Source organism: Diabrotica virgifera, chromosome 2, assembly GCF_917563875.1.
Source record: "Diabrotica virgifera virgifera chromosome 2, PGI_DIABVI_V3a".
NCBI lineage: Eukaryota > Metazoa > Arthropoda > Insecta > Coleoptera > Chrysomelidae > Diabrotica > Diabrotica virgifera.
This window is the reverse complement of record NC_065444.1, coordinates 210,246,940-210,261,765: the sequence shown is the minus strand read 5'-3', so window position 1 is coordinate 210,261,765 and position 14,826 is coordinate 210,246,940. Positions and strand designations below refer to the sequence as shown.

General features: G+C 30.8%; 1 protein-coding gene across 2 annotated transcripts in view; it reads left to right on the top strand.

The window, feature by feature from the left end:
- LOC114331564 (dystroglycan 1) overlaps nucleotides 1-14,826 on the top strand; it is a 1,301,763-nt gene that overhangs the window by 655,306 nt on the left and 631,631 nt on the right. The gene's annotated exons all lie outside the window — the stretch shown is intronic.

The following is a 14,826-nucleotide window of genomic DNA, read 5'->3' as shown; positions in this document are numbered from 1 at the left end:
AAAAAAAGTTGATTAATAGCAAGTTGAAAATTTGTTAATAGTTTAAGGGTGTCTAGTCGGACAAACTTTGATGTATGAGAACACTGGCACAGGGGAAGTTTTAATTTGTGGAACAGGTTAAAATTTGGAAACGTTAGACTACGAAAACGTCACATGTATTTTGTCGGACAGAACTCCCAATTGATTTGTTACCCTTTCATTAAACTCTCATGCAAGAATCAGACTGGTATTTATCACCAACTAGGCATTTTGAAAAGTCCGACACGTAGAACATGTTAAATGACAGGAATTATGTTGGTGATTAATAGCAGTCTGATTTTTGCATGAGAGTTTAATGAAAGGGCAACAAATCAATTGGAAGTTCTGTCCGACTAAATACTTGTGACGGTTTCGTAGTCTGACGTTTCAAATTTTTAACCTATTCCACAATTAAAACTTCCCCTGTTCCAGTGTTCTCGTACATCAAAGTTTGTCCGACTAGACACCGTTAAGCTATTATCAAATTTTCAGCTTGATATTAATCAACTTTTTTTGGTACGCGGGATCTAGGCCTATAATAAAACAAAAGGAAGAAAATATTTTAGTGAATAAATGACACTTATATGCTATGAATTTATGATTATATGAATCACATATGTAATCATAAATTCATAATATTATGTAGTTACATTTTGTGGCTGTTTAATTATTCAGTCTGTAACAGGAAGAAACATGCTTCCACTGTTTAACATATCGAAAAGGGAATTCGTGTACATTATTTTTCATGAAATTGAAAAGCCAGAATTCTATAAATCATATCTCCGACAGACCGTATATTTCATCTTTATGAATGCGATAGGTACTTCCAAATTTTAATATACGTGCTATTAGAATCTGAAATCCGAAATGTAAATGTATTCTGACACAGATATTTCCACATGATTTTATTTGAGATTTCCTTACGCCACATTCACCTCTTCCGATGAAATGTGGAATAGGCTTTCTGTTATTTTCGCTCCAGAAATTTTATGAGAGAAATAATAAATCTTGGTCAAAAATTCTCTGGAACGGAATAGGGGAAAATTGGACTGCTCGGCATGTTTAATAATACAAGCCTTAACTTAAAATATTGTCCAATTTAAACATTTTCATTTCACTCTCACACATATACACAGAAAAGAGATATAGTAGGATTAGTTTAGCCAGATTGAAAGCAGAAAAGACTTTTATACAAAAATAAAAAACAAAGGAGACTGCACACATCTCAAGGAATATATAATGAAATATATCTCAAATGAAATAAAATTTACATGAATAGATGCGTCCTGAAATTTCAATAATTTAATACCATTGCACCAACTCTGTATTTTGATTAACCAGAGCGTAAATTGATAAAAATAAATTTAAAATCAAATAGGAATGTACGTGTGTCAAAGAGAGAAAAAAGATCTTCTGATTCGCTTACTCCATAAATCTTTCTCGAGGGATTAAGGCAGAGGCTGACTCTTATCTTGTCCTATTATTATTGATAATAAAGTAGGTATAATTTGGTTAGTCGTACTGTCTCTAATCGGCTTAAGGTTGTGGTGAATAGACTGATTTCAATAGGCGCTAAACTAATATTATTTATAAATGTCAGTTTTATCGCATTTAAAATGCGATTTTGATAAACTTTAATTACAATTAACGCCCTAATTAAGCAAAATTGTGAGTTGGCGCAAATTTCAGGACGCATCTATTCATGTAAATTTTATTTCATTTGAGTGACATTATATTTTCCATACGATGTGTGCGGTGCATTCCTAAATCCAAACTAGGTTTCGTCTGTCTCAAATAACTATAATGTACACGTGAGAATAATTATTCCTATTATAAAAACCTGTTTTCATATTTTTACGTAAAACAGTTATGATTTTCTGTAATGTAACCTTAAACCGTCACTAAAAAATGCAGTGCATAATAAAAACTAAATATTTTACTGCAAATGGTAAAACGACTATTTATTAATCGGGAAGCAATGAGTAAGTACTTACCGACATTCCGCTTAGAATTCTCATCTCGAAATATAAATATTCATCAAGCTTAAATATCCTTTCAATGAGTTGTCTACGAGTTTTCAAATAGTCGAAACGGCGGTTTTGATTAAAATCTTAAAAAGAGATTTAAAGTTCGGAATTTTAATATTTTTATGTCTAAACAGCTCTTGGGTTTTGGTGATTTTTATTAATTTCTTTTCAAATTATATTACAAAAGAAACAAAGACAAGTCCAAGTACGAATTCAAAGAAAAAGCTAACGACAACGGAAACTTAGGGAATGAATTTTAATTTGATTATTTCTTAGCTTGAAATAAAATGTCGTATATAGTATTTTTACTACAAAAACGTTATTACGTAGGTCAAAATTTTTGACGTAAGAGAACTGTCAAAACATTAGAATGTGACTTTCATTATTGTCATGTTTATTATAAACATAAGACGTAGGTCAAAATTTTTGACGTAAGAGAACTGTCAAAACATTAGAATGTGACTTTCATTATTGTCATGTTTATTATAAACATGGCAATAATGAAAAGTCACATTCTAATGTTTTGACAGTTCTCTTACGTCAAAAATTTTGACCTACGTAATAACGTTTTTGTAGTAAAAATACTATAGCTGTATACACACTGACAGGCAAAAAACCGGCCGCCTTAAAATGTTTTAAAAACCTATTAAAGAAAGATGTATTTAATTAGTGATATGGAATGAAAATATCAAAAGCAAAAAAAATTGATTTATGTCGAATTACATATTTTTTTTTAATTGAAATAACAGTCACAAAAATATGTCAAATCACTCAGACAAAAATTTTTGGATCTCCGATTTGTTTGAAAAGTGGTTTACAGTTCCTGCTCAAGCTGAAGCATTTAAGCCCTTTAACAGTCTTCTTCTTTTATTTTTCAAAATATGATTTTTAGCGATTTTACAGTGATTCGGTATTTATTTAAACATATTTGTATGTTGTATCATAAAGTATCAATGAAAATAATTTTTTAATAGAAGGGACTCAAAAATGTCATTATAAGGCATTATAACAAGTTATTTTGATTCAAAAACAAGTTTTTGATCAAATTTTAGTGTAGTAAACGTTAAAATACCGTTTTTTACATCTCCCACCTTTTCCAAAATACGAGTACATCATTTTCGATTTGGCTGAAAATTTGCCCACATATAGCCAAAATACAGGATGTTAAGAGGTTAAAAGAATATTTTTTACAATACAAAAAAAGTTAGTTGCAATAATATCAGACACAAAAGTATACAGGGTGTAACAAAAATGCAGGTAATAAATTAAATCACATATTCTGGGACCAAAAATATTTCGATTGAACATTTAGTACAAATAAACACAAAAAAAGTTACAGCCAAAAAAAGTTTGAAGTTACAAAATGAAAATCGATTTTTTTCAATACATATAAATCGAAAACTATTATAGATTTTTGGTTGAAAATGGACATGTGTCATTCTTGTGGCAGGAACATCTTAAAAAAATTATAGAGAAATTTGTGCACCCCATAAAAATTTTATAGGAGTTTTGTTCCCTTAACCCCCCCCCCGCCCCTAAAACTTTTGTATACGTTCCAATTAAATTATTATTATTGTGGTACCATTAGTTAACTACAATGGTTTTAAAACTTTTTTGTCTCGTAGTACTTTTTCGATAAGCCAGTGTTTATCGAGATATTTTGAATACTTGTCGAATCCACCACATATTTGTGTATGATTAAGTACGATGATAGAGACCTGTTAATATTCTGAAAATTTTTGATTAACTTGCGTTATAGCGTTTGTTTGCCAATATTCAACCTAATCCTTTCGTCCACCCGATTTATTCCCTTTAAACGCTTTTGCCTAAATGTCGCCAAAATTTCCATTGCAGATTACAGTGTTGGTTTGGAAATATTTTAAATAATTTTGAATTTGGTGGACCGTTAGGACCACCCAAAATTTCTCATATTTTCAGTCAAATTCGGAAACGGTATTTTGCTCATATTAGATGTAAAGAAATTTTCGGTATATTTCGAGATCCCTGTCAAAGGGCAAGATTTTTTTTATAATTTTTGTTTCTTTATCTTTTGCTACTTCGCATTTTTGACTTTCTTCTATTTGCTCATTTGTTTATGAGCCCTGTTAGTTGTCCCAGTTTATTCCATGAAGAGTCAAATTTTATCCCAGTTTGAGATGACGTTTAGGCCTTTGAGAATTTAAGTTTTTTTATGAACTTCATACTTAATCTATGTAAGTATGAAGACCATGTGTGTCTCAATTTGGATGTAGGCTTCCTTTTTATTCAAGATTCTACTGGTGCCGAGGCCATCATCCAGTTAGTCTGATCAACATCTTATTTGAAATATACTCACTGTATCTTCTCCTTTATTCATATTTCATTATTAAATATTTAATGTTAAGTTATTTTTTGTACAGTCTGTATCTTAAATAATTTTAAATAAAAATAGATTAACTTAATCGTAATTTTTTTGTTCTTTTTACGTATTTAAATTTTTCATTCTATTGCATGTTTTTTTATTTTTCAACACACGCTTAATCCATTGCAAAGATGACTTAGGTTAGTTAAGACATTTCTTATGTTGTTTATGATATATACGCTGTGAGCTCGTACGTAAAGGGAATATTTAGAAATTCTGTATTTAGAAGTCTGTAAACGTTTACTGGAAATTTGACATAAATGTCAAAGTGATTAATTTAAAAAAAGACTAAGTTTTCACTCTAATGGCATATAAAACAACATAATGCTATTCTACATCCCACCAGAATGAAAACAAACATCTTCCTTAGTCTCAGCATCCGTATGGCTTGCAAATTGTAGAAGCCTCGGAGGTGTAACCAGAGAAGGTTCCCATTGTTTTCATTCTGGTGGGATGTAGAATAGTATTATGTTGTTTTATATGCCATTAGAGTGAAACCTTAGTCTTTTTGCAAGCAGGTGCCGCTAGGGCATCTATGCCATTTCGTTCGTTGCAATCCGGGACTGCATGCTGGGGTTTGTTTTGGTTGGATCAGGGAGAGCAGCATATGTGCCTCCTGATGAGAGACTAATACGTTTCGAAACCGGTAGGGGTGCTTGCAGCACTCTCTGATTGGACTAGAATATGGTTCGGCTGTGTTTTCGTTTTGCAACGAAATTGAAAGTGGTTATTCATTTTTGATTAATTTAAAATTAAAAATAAAAACATAAGGGCCGGTTGTTCGAACGCTAATCAACAATGATCACTATCAAATATTTAATTACTGTCACCAACTGTCAATGTAAACTTTGGTTGAGTTGCTGAAAACATAATTATTGATTGCAATTATGAAATTAGTTAATCAGTTATGTTAATAATTGTTATGTTAATTGAATAACTAATCTCATAATTATAATCAATTATGTTTTCAGCAACCCAACCAAAGTTGACATTGACAGTTGTGACAGTAATTAAATATTTGATAGTGATCATTGTTGATTAGCATTCGAACAACCGGCCCTAAATATAAAACATAGTTGATCAAAGCTGTGGTATATATTTTTTCCACCTACCTCTACCGAAAGTATACTTTTCCGGACCTGATTGTAGGGAGCAAAGTTGTACTTTTTCTCCCTAGGGAGGAAAATATTTTTCCTCCCTAGGGAGGAAAAGTAAAAGTGACGTCACGGTATTTCATTCATGAAATATAACTTATTGACGCCCTGTACAATATCTATTTTCTATTACGTAAGTACCTATACATTTTAACGTTTATTTAAAAACACTCTATATTTTGCAGAATGGTAAAAAACAGTAAATTGTTATTCTGATTTAACAATGTTTACATTAATAATTTGACTTTTATTTGACAGTTGACAGTTATATTGTACCTACTAATTAGTTTTAGTTCTAATAAATTTTGTTGGTTAGTTACATAAATAAATTAAGTAAAAATGAAAAAATTACTTGTTATTTGAGGAAGGTGGAAAAACCATATGTATAACATGGGAGTAAAGTGCCTTTTCCTCCCTTGAATGATTACTGCCCTCCGCTACGCGTCGGGCAGTAAACTTCATTCTCGGGAGGAAAAGAAGCACTTTCCTCCCTTTTTATACAAATAGCTATTACCTTAAATATACTTACGTTTTAAATACTGAATTTAAGTTTTTTTAATGTTCCGTAATATTATGTAATTATAAATTAATCTATTAATCTTAGCGCCATCTACACGATAATTGTAAAAGTATCCGAAGTAAGAAATTAATATTTCATCAATAGAACGTCAAAATGACTAGCAAAATCTTAAAAAAATCGATTACAATTTAATTACTTTTTTGCGTTGTAAATATTAAGCGATAACAATTAAATAATAAATTTAAAAAGGACCCCGCACAAACCTTATAGAAAATAGGACCCAGTGGATTTCATTCATACTTTGGGAAAATACTCTTTGAAGCATCCTGATAAAAAGTTCTCATGGGCACAACTCAATTGTATGAAGGATTTTCAAGATATAGAGGCCCAAACTCGGAAAATTATAAGATTTACGGGGTATTCCAATTCCGTGAGTTACTGGTTATTTGGCAACATGTAGAAGTTTGGATCAAGGAAAAGTACTAGTAGTCTAGGATTTTTTCCTGGCTATCCAATGGCGACCTTTACTTTGACGTTGCCCTTTAACGGACGTCATCTTCTAGAGTTTCGAGGGTTTTCGGCATTCAATTGATATAAACAGATTACTCATGGGTTTTTGGGACCGCTAAACACGAATATGCCATCAGAATTGACCTTTGTAGCACGTGGTGGACAGGGCCACTGCAAGGGACGTCATCTTCTAGAGTTTCGATGGTTTTCGGCATTTAATTGATGCAAATGAATTACTGGAGTGTTTTTTGAGGTCGCTTTACACGAATATGCCATTCGAACCGACTCCCGGAGCACCTGATTTCCAAGGTCAATGAAAGGGGCTAGGTCAAGGACATTAATGCAAACGGATTAGTTATAGGTTTTTGGGGTTGCTGAACACGAATACGTGATCAGCACAGACACAGGAACACCTGCTGCCTAAGACAGGTTATCTTCTGGAGTTTCGGAAGAATCAAATGGATTACTCTTAGATTTTTGGGGTTTCCTAACATGCATACATGCATACTACCGAACATGCACTAAGGCACGTCATCTTCTGGAGTTTCGAGGGTTTCAAGCATTAAATTGATGAAAACGTACCCCAGAAAACCCCAGAAGATGGCATGCCTTAGGCACCAGGTATCCCGGTGCTTGTTCTGATGGCGTATTTGTGTTTAGCAGCCCCAAAAACTAATGAGTAATACCCATCTGCATCAATTTAATGCCGAAACCTGTCGAAACTCCAGAAGAAGACCTGCCTTAGGCACCAGGTGCTCCGTAGATCGGATACCATATCGAATTCGATACACGTTCAGCAACCCCAAAAACCTGTGAGTAATCAGTTTACATTAATTTAGTACCGAAAGCTCTCGAATCTCCAAAGCATGACGTGCCTTTGGTACCAGTTTCTCCAATGTCTGTTCTGATGGGGTATTCGTGTTCAGCAAATACAAAAACCTATAAGTAATCCGTTTGCATCAATGTACTACCAAAGACCCTCGAAACTCCAGGAACCCCTTTCATTGACCTTGGAAACCTGGTGCTCTGGGAGTCGGTTCTGGTGGCATATTCGTGTTTAGCGACCTCAAAAACCCTCCAGTAATTCATTTGCATCAATTAAATGCCGAAAACCATCTAAACTCTAGAAGATGACGTCCCTTGCAGTGTTTTCAACATATTCTTGTTTTGCGATCCCAAAAACCCATGAGTAATCTGTTTATATCAATTTAATGCCGAAAACCCTCGAAACTCTAGAAGATGACGTCCGTTGAAGGTCAAGGTCAAAGTAAAGGTCGCCATTGGATAACCAGAAAAAAATCCTAGACTACTAGTACTTTTCCTTGATCCAAACTTCTACAAGTTGCCAAATAACCAGTAACTCACGGAATTGGAATACCCCGTAAATCTTATAATATTCCGAGTTTGGGCCTCTATATCTTGAAAATCCTTCATACGATTGAGTTGTGCCCATGAGAACTTTTTATCAGAATGCTTCAAAGAGTATTTTCCCAAAGTATGAACGAAATCCACTGAGACCTATTTTCCATAAGGTTTGTGCGGGGTCCTTACCGGTAAAAGTTGCATTACTAATCCGCTAGGAGCGACACCAGCGAAGCTCAGAGCGTACCTATACTTAGTGATATTTGATATATTTTTTCACCTTATTTGATTATTTTGTGATAATTAGGATAATATATTTGGTATTTTAAATAATTTTGACATAGTGAATTTTGCCATTTTTTATTTTTATATTTGTACCTTTCTCTTTATTTTCCATTTCTAATTTTTTGAGATTTAATTATTAAAAAATAATTTTTTTAAGAGTTGTTGTTCTCCGTTTCTTTTTTTCCAAAATTATTAAATACATTATTATACATACTATTTTCAAAATTTCCAGAATTATTTAATTAGTATTTAAGTAGGTTCTGATAACTTACAAATTTTCAACAATAGAAGATTTCTAAGAGGCATTCTTTTGATTACTTTACCAATCATTGAGGACATTAGGAAATGAGGGCACGATATGTGTGAACCCTCTAAATCTATTTATTTTAAAGATATAAAGACGAGTATTGTACAGGGTTATTCACTATATTTTGACCCCCCCTGTAAACTGTTTTATTTACAGAATTAGAAAAAAAATGTAAAGCACAAAAGTTGTTCGATTTTTAAATTATTATTTTTTGACATATATAATATCGTACTAGTGATGACGTAATCGACTATTTTTTTAACCCGGGAGTAGTCGCGCTCACTTCTGTAACGTGAACAGTCGCGTGTTAGATTTCATCTCACAATACGAATTTAAATACGAATTTACAACAAATTTTTATTTTATAGTATTTTTATTTACTTGTTATGTTAGAAATATTATTTCTAACAATATTATTAAAGCTAATTGGCTCTCCCCAAAGCCATAAATTCCACAAAAAGAAAAAGAAGAAAAGAAAAAAATATCTTCGACACCCTTCCTCGAGGCAATTACGAAATTTTTTTCAAAATTGCAAAATTTTTCATAAGTTATCACGAAAAAGGATAAAAGGTGAGATTCTATCTAACGGCGCGACCACTCGCGGGTTAAATGAAAATAGGGGTCGTGTGTTAGCTCATGTGAAAGGTTATTTAATTCCCTATTCAGTGATAGAACCATTAACATGGTTTATACAGGGCGTTTAACATTTTTTTTAATTAAATTAATTGACACAAAAATAAGAATGTATGTAATTGATTTAATTCAAAATACATTCTACTGCTGTCAGAAAAGAGAAATAAATGTTTATTGAACAAAAAAACATTACTTTTCACTTAAATTCAATGTTCAAGCTGGCACCCATCTGCCTCTTGGCAGTTTGAACATTGAATTTAAGGAAAAAGCAATGTTTATTTGTGCAATCAACTTTTATTTCTGTTTTTTAACAGCAGTAGAAGATATTTTAAATTAAATAAATTACATAGGTACATTCTTCTTTTTGTGTCAATTAATTTATTTAAAAAAAAATTTTGGACACTCTGTATAAATAATTATCTTAATGTTTATAATATTGAATGGAGAATTGAATAGCCTTTCAAATGAGCTAGCACACGACCCCTATTTTCATTTAAAAAAATAGTCGATTACGTCAACGCGCCCAGATGGATGACGTCACTAGTATGATGTATATGTCAAAAAATCATAATTTAAAAATCGAATAACTTTTGTATTTTATATTTATTTCTAATTCTGTAAATAATGCAGTTTATAGGGGGTCAAAATATAGTGAATAACCCTGTACATGCTACAGAGTCATAAAATACCAAATAGAGAAATGCGTCGTAAAAATAGAACGAAATGAAACGAAATTAATCATCATAAGTCAACAAGGAAAATGGGAGTACGTGGATCGTATCATAGGATGGACGATAAAATACTGGGTCTAATCAACTAGAATATTTGGCGAGAATAGTCAATTGTTGAAGATGTAACACTAGTCGGAGGAACGAAGGGATCAGTTTCACTGCAACTTCATTTGATTAGATTACTAATTTCCGCTGAGAAATTGAAATTGTATTGGAAAATCTCTATGTAGATTCAATCTTAATCCGATTCCTTAAAAGGAATAAGTTCAGAGTAAGACAATCTAATTTCTTTTCTTTCGGTATGAGTTTTTGTTACAAATATTTTCCGTCTTTTCTACAGTATGTAATGAAAAAGGAAATGTTAGTAAAATAATAAAACAATATGTATTGTCATGATTTTAAGAATTTATTATGATTTTAAGATACCCAAGCGATAGAATAAATGAAATAATAGTTAATTTAATGATTTTGTACTGCCCAAAGCAATCAAATAAGTAGGTATCTTAATTATGGTCAAGATGTGTCGTTGAGTTGGAAGGTTGAATAGAATAAGAATATTACAATTAAAGTTATGAAGGTATAAGTTATGAAGGATATAGTGATTAAATAGTTATAAGATGATTTTATTTAGAGTTATGCAGTTTGAATAACAAGAGATTTCAAAATAGACCATCCTATATGAAGGAAGCTATTTTAATGGCATCTAATTTATAAATTTGTTACTAAACATATAATTATTTGAAATTTGAGTCTAACTAAAGAATTGCTTACAGTTTTGTTCCATAATAGCCTTATTTCTGTGTGATAATCATGAAAAGATTCCATTTTTCTAGAAGTCACTTAGAGAGGAATTTCATTGACATGACAAGTCCTGTATGATTCAGTTCAGTTTGTAAATTTATGAAATTATGTTAGAATAGACTTCAATTTAAAAATTGAGAACAATGGTTAGACCAATTTTAGGGTTTATTAATAAAAATTTAACAAAAATTTTGAAAATAGTTCATTAAAATCAGAATTTTGACAAATGTCAAAGCTCGATATCAATTTTATAGTATAAAAATGATTTTTCTAGAAAATGGCGAATGCAGAATCGGTAATTTATTTGTGAGTAATTTGAAAGTTATTTTAATACTTTATTTGTATTAATTGTTAAAATATTTGGATTTTGACTTGTAGATTTAATGACAAAAGGATAAAAGGACTATAAAGTTCACTGACATAGTTCGAATAAAATATCTATAAAATTTTATAGGGAGCGTCCTCAAATATGCAAATTATATAAAAATAATCTAGAAAGTTCACTGAATTTAATTCCAAGATTCAATTTTACTCAGATAATAAAATAAAATCACCATTTAGGCATATATTTCCAAATTTTAGATCAAAATTACAATGTTTGGCTAAATGGTGCATTTGAATTTCCAAAGCATGAACTATTAGTTTTGTTTAATTTTCATTGGCTGTAAAAGGACGCCAAGAAAAAAAATTGAATTTTTAGGAGAAGTTTTTAGACATTACAAGGGGAAAGACGCTTTTTGAAGCTGCTCCCAAAATTTTGTTGTAAAATGTAGTAAATTTTGTAAATACAGTAAAAAAAGTGTTCACAATACTGACCTTAATCATCTTCGTCTTAAAAGTGTTTTCAACAAATAGGACTTTTAATTAAGTCAAGAAAATGGTATAATAACTGGCATAGACTTGTGTTCAGCTTACAGTACCTGAACTTCTACAGGAAATCAACATTTTGCTGTTTTGGAGGCTAATTTTAGCTCCAAGTGGATCCAAGGGTGATAGTCGCAGATGAGGACCATATCTTCGTAAAAGTTTGTACAAAATTATTTCCATATAAGATCATGATCAGTCAAAAGTAAAGATTTCATCTTAACAATCACCTTGTTAAGACAGCTATTTGAATATATTCAATTTTGCATTTTTTTAGTTTATCTTCCACAAAAATTTGTTTTTCATTATGTTTGTCCTTTGTTTGGTGATGCGAGATAACCTAAAAATGTGTATAATTTTCGTTTAAGAAAGTGTTAAAGATATTACAATCTTGAATTCTATTAATTTTTTTTTATAATGTGTAATTATCTTTTTTATTTGATGTTGCATAAAGCCATATATTCGTTAAAAAAATTTTTCACATCCAGAACTGTGTATTTTTCCATTTTGATTTGATTTCAATTTTACGCTCAGAGCATGGAAAATTTTTCCCTAAAAATTTTCCATACTCTAAGATTTTACGTCATTTGCCGAACAAACAAATTTGTTACAGGAATTAAAATTTTTTGTTTTAAAATGTTTTCACCCACCCTCAAGAGATGGAGTCTTAATGCTACAGTTGGATATACAGGGAACTATTCTTGTGAAGGTAAACTGTTCTTATTACGTTAATTTCTTCATAGATGGCGCTCAATTAATAAAATTTTTGGATTTTCTTTATTATTGATTTATTCAAAATATAATAATAAATATAAATATCTAATTAAAATAAAATAACTTTAATAAATAAAAAAATTTAATAAATAAATATTAATATTAAAATACATAATATTTGGCATAAAACAAAATAAAACAAAACAATCAAAATAAATAAAATAAATAAACAAAATAAATAAAAAAATAAATTATAATAATAATATTATAAATATATAATAATAATATTTAGAAATATATAATAATATATAATATGTTATAATATATTTAGCCCAATATAATTTTATAAAATAAACACAAAACACAATATAAGTTATAAATAAATTCTAATAAACACAGCAAATACTCTAACGTCACTGCCACTGAAAATGATAAACGTTAAAATTCATAATAAACAAGTTATAAAAGTAATAAATATGCTTACCCATTATTACAGTTAAAAATCCTTTATACATGTAAATTACAATAACTATTGTATAAAATAAACAAGTTTAAGTAATTTCATTTATTAAAAGTGGCATTCACCACGTGAACCTAACTTCAACCCGTGAGTAATGACCCGTGGGTAACTTCAGCCCGTGAGTAATGAACTATTACTCACGGGTAAAGTAATGGGTGTTATTATCTATTCAAAAATAGTGAATAATGAGCATATTATTAAACGGTTGTAGAGAAATGACTTTTAATATACAGCATGCGGTCCGTTTTTAATAGCTATTCATAAAACAAAAAGTATACCTAAAACCCCAATATTGTGTCTACTAAGCTCACATACAAACAAACAATAGTTATTCAGTACTCGTCTGTAACTTAAGCTCACCAAGAAACAAAAAGGAATATAAAGCAACAAAAGCAAACTTCTAATTTTGGATTTCTGGTTTTGCAAATATTTAAGCTTAACCGCCAAAAGCTCCTTATATGTTTCTCGTGTCTCGTATGTTCTTAATTCCTACCGCAAGGTGTGTGTGCTTGTGCTGTGAAAACAAACGAAAACAAATATAAATCACCAACATGAAGTTCCAGAAGCGTACACAAGAATTTAAATACAGGTTTGCTGATATTGCGTAAGAAACATGGATATATCACGATTCATTTTCAAACATGCTAAATAAAAAAATAAAGTGAAACGTACGTCGATGTGCAGTATTGATACGTATTGATTTGGTAGGTTTTAAGAGATAGTTATTGCGGATTTTTTGACATAAAATTAAGAATTTAATATTCACCATCGGCGCGCATACGGGTAATATGACCGATCATATTACTCGTATGTACGCCAATGGTGACTCTGAAACAAATTTGCATGTTGCCAGGACCAAAAGGTGGTAAAAAATTTTTTAAACGTTTCTTTTTTTGTTTTTTTCCTAAAATTATTTTTTTTTCACGGAAAAAAGGTTTTTTTAGGTTTTTTGGATCATTCCAAACAGAAAAGGTCTTTAGTGACTTTTTTCTAAAAATGATAGTTTTTGACATATAAGCGATTAAAAATTGAAAAATTGCGAAATCGGCCATTTTTAACCGTCAAAAACTATGTGAGAAACTGAAAATTTGAATGTTGGCAAGGTAGGTAGATATTCTTTAAACATCGATTGATGAAATACCGAAGAGTTTTTTGCAATTTGCAATACAATATTCAAAACTCCTTTGTTTTTTAATTGCTAATCAAGCGTGCGCGACACTATTTTCCACCGACAGTATGGTGCAAATGAAAGGAATAAATTCGTTATTTCGTAAACCGGCGACTTTAAGGAAAAATCCCGAAACAGGTCGATTTTTATTTTTAAGTTATGATATTGTGGCATATATGGTATACTAGTGACGTCATCCGTCTGAGCGTGATGACGTAATCGATGATTTTTTAAAATGAGAATAGGGGTCGTGTGGTAGCTCATTTGAAAGGTTCTTCAATTCTATATTCAGTAATATAAACATTTACATAATTATTTATACACGGTGTCCTTCTACTTCTTTTTTTGTCAAATAATTTAATTTAATAAAAATTTTTTGGACACCCTGTATAAATAATTATGTAAATGTTTATATTACTGAATAGAGAATTGAAGAACCTTTCAAATGAGCTAGCACACGAGTCCTATTCTCATTTAAAAAAATCATCGATTACGTCATCACGTCCAGATGGATGACGTCACTAGTATACCATATATGCCACAATATCATAACTTAAAAATAAAAATCGACCTGTTTCGGCATTTTTCCTTAAAGTCGCCGGTTTACGAAATAACGAATTTATTCCTTTCATTTGCACCATACTGTCGGTGGAAAATAGTGTCGCGCACGCCTGATTAGCAATTAAAAAACAAAGGAGTTTTGAATATTGCATTGCAAAAAAATTTTCAGGATTTCATCAATCGATCTTTAAAGAATATCTAGCTACCTTGGCAACATTCAAATTTTCAGTTTTTCACATAGTTTTTGAGG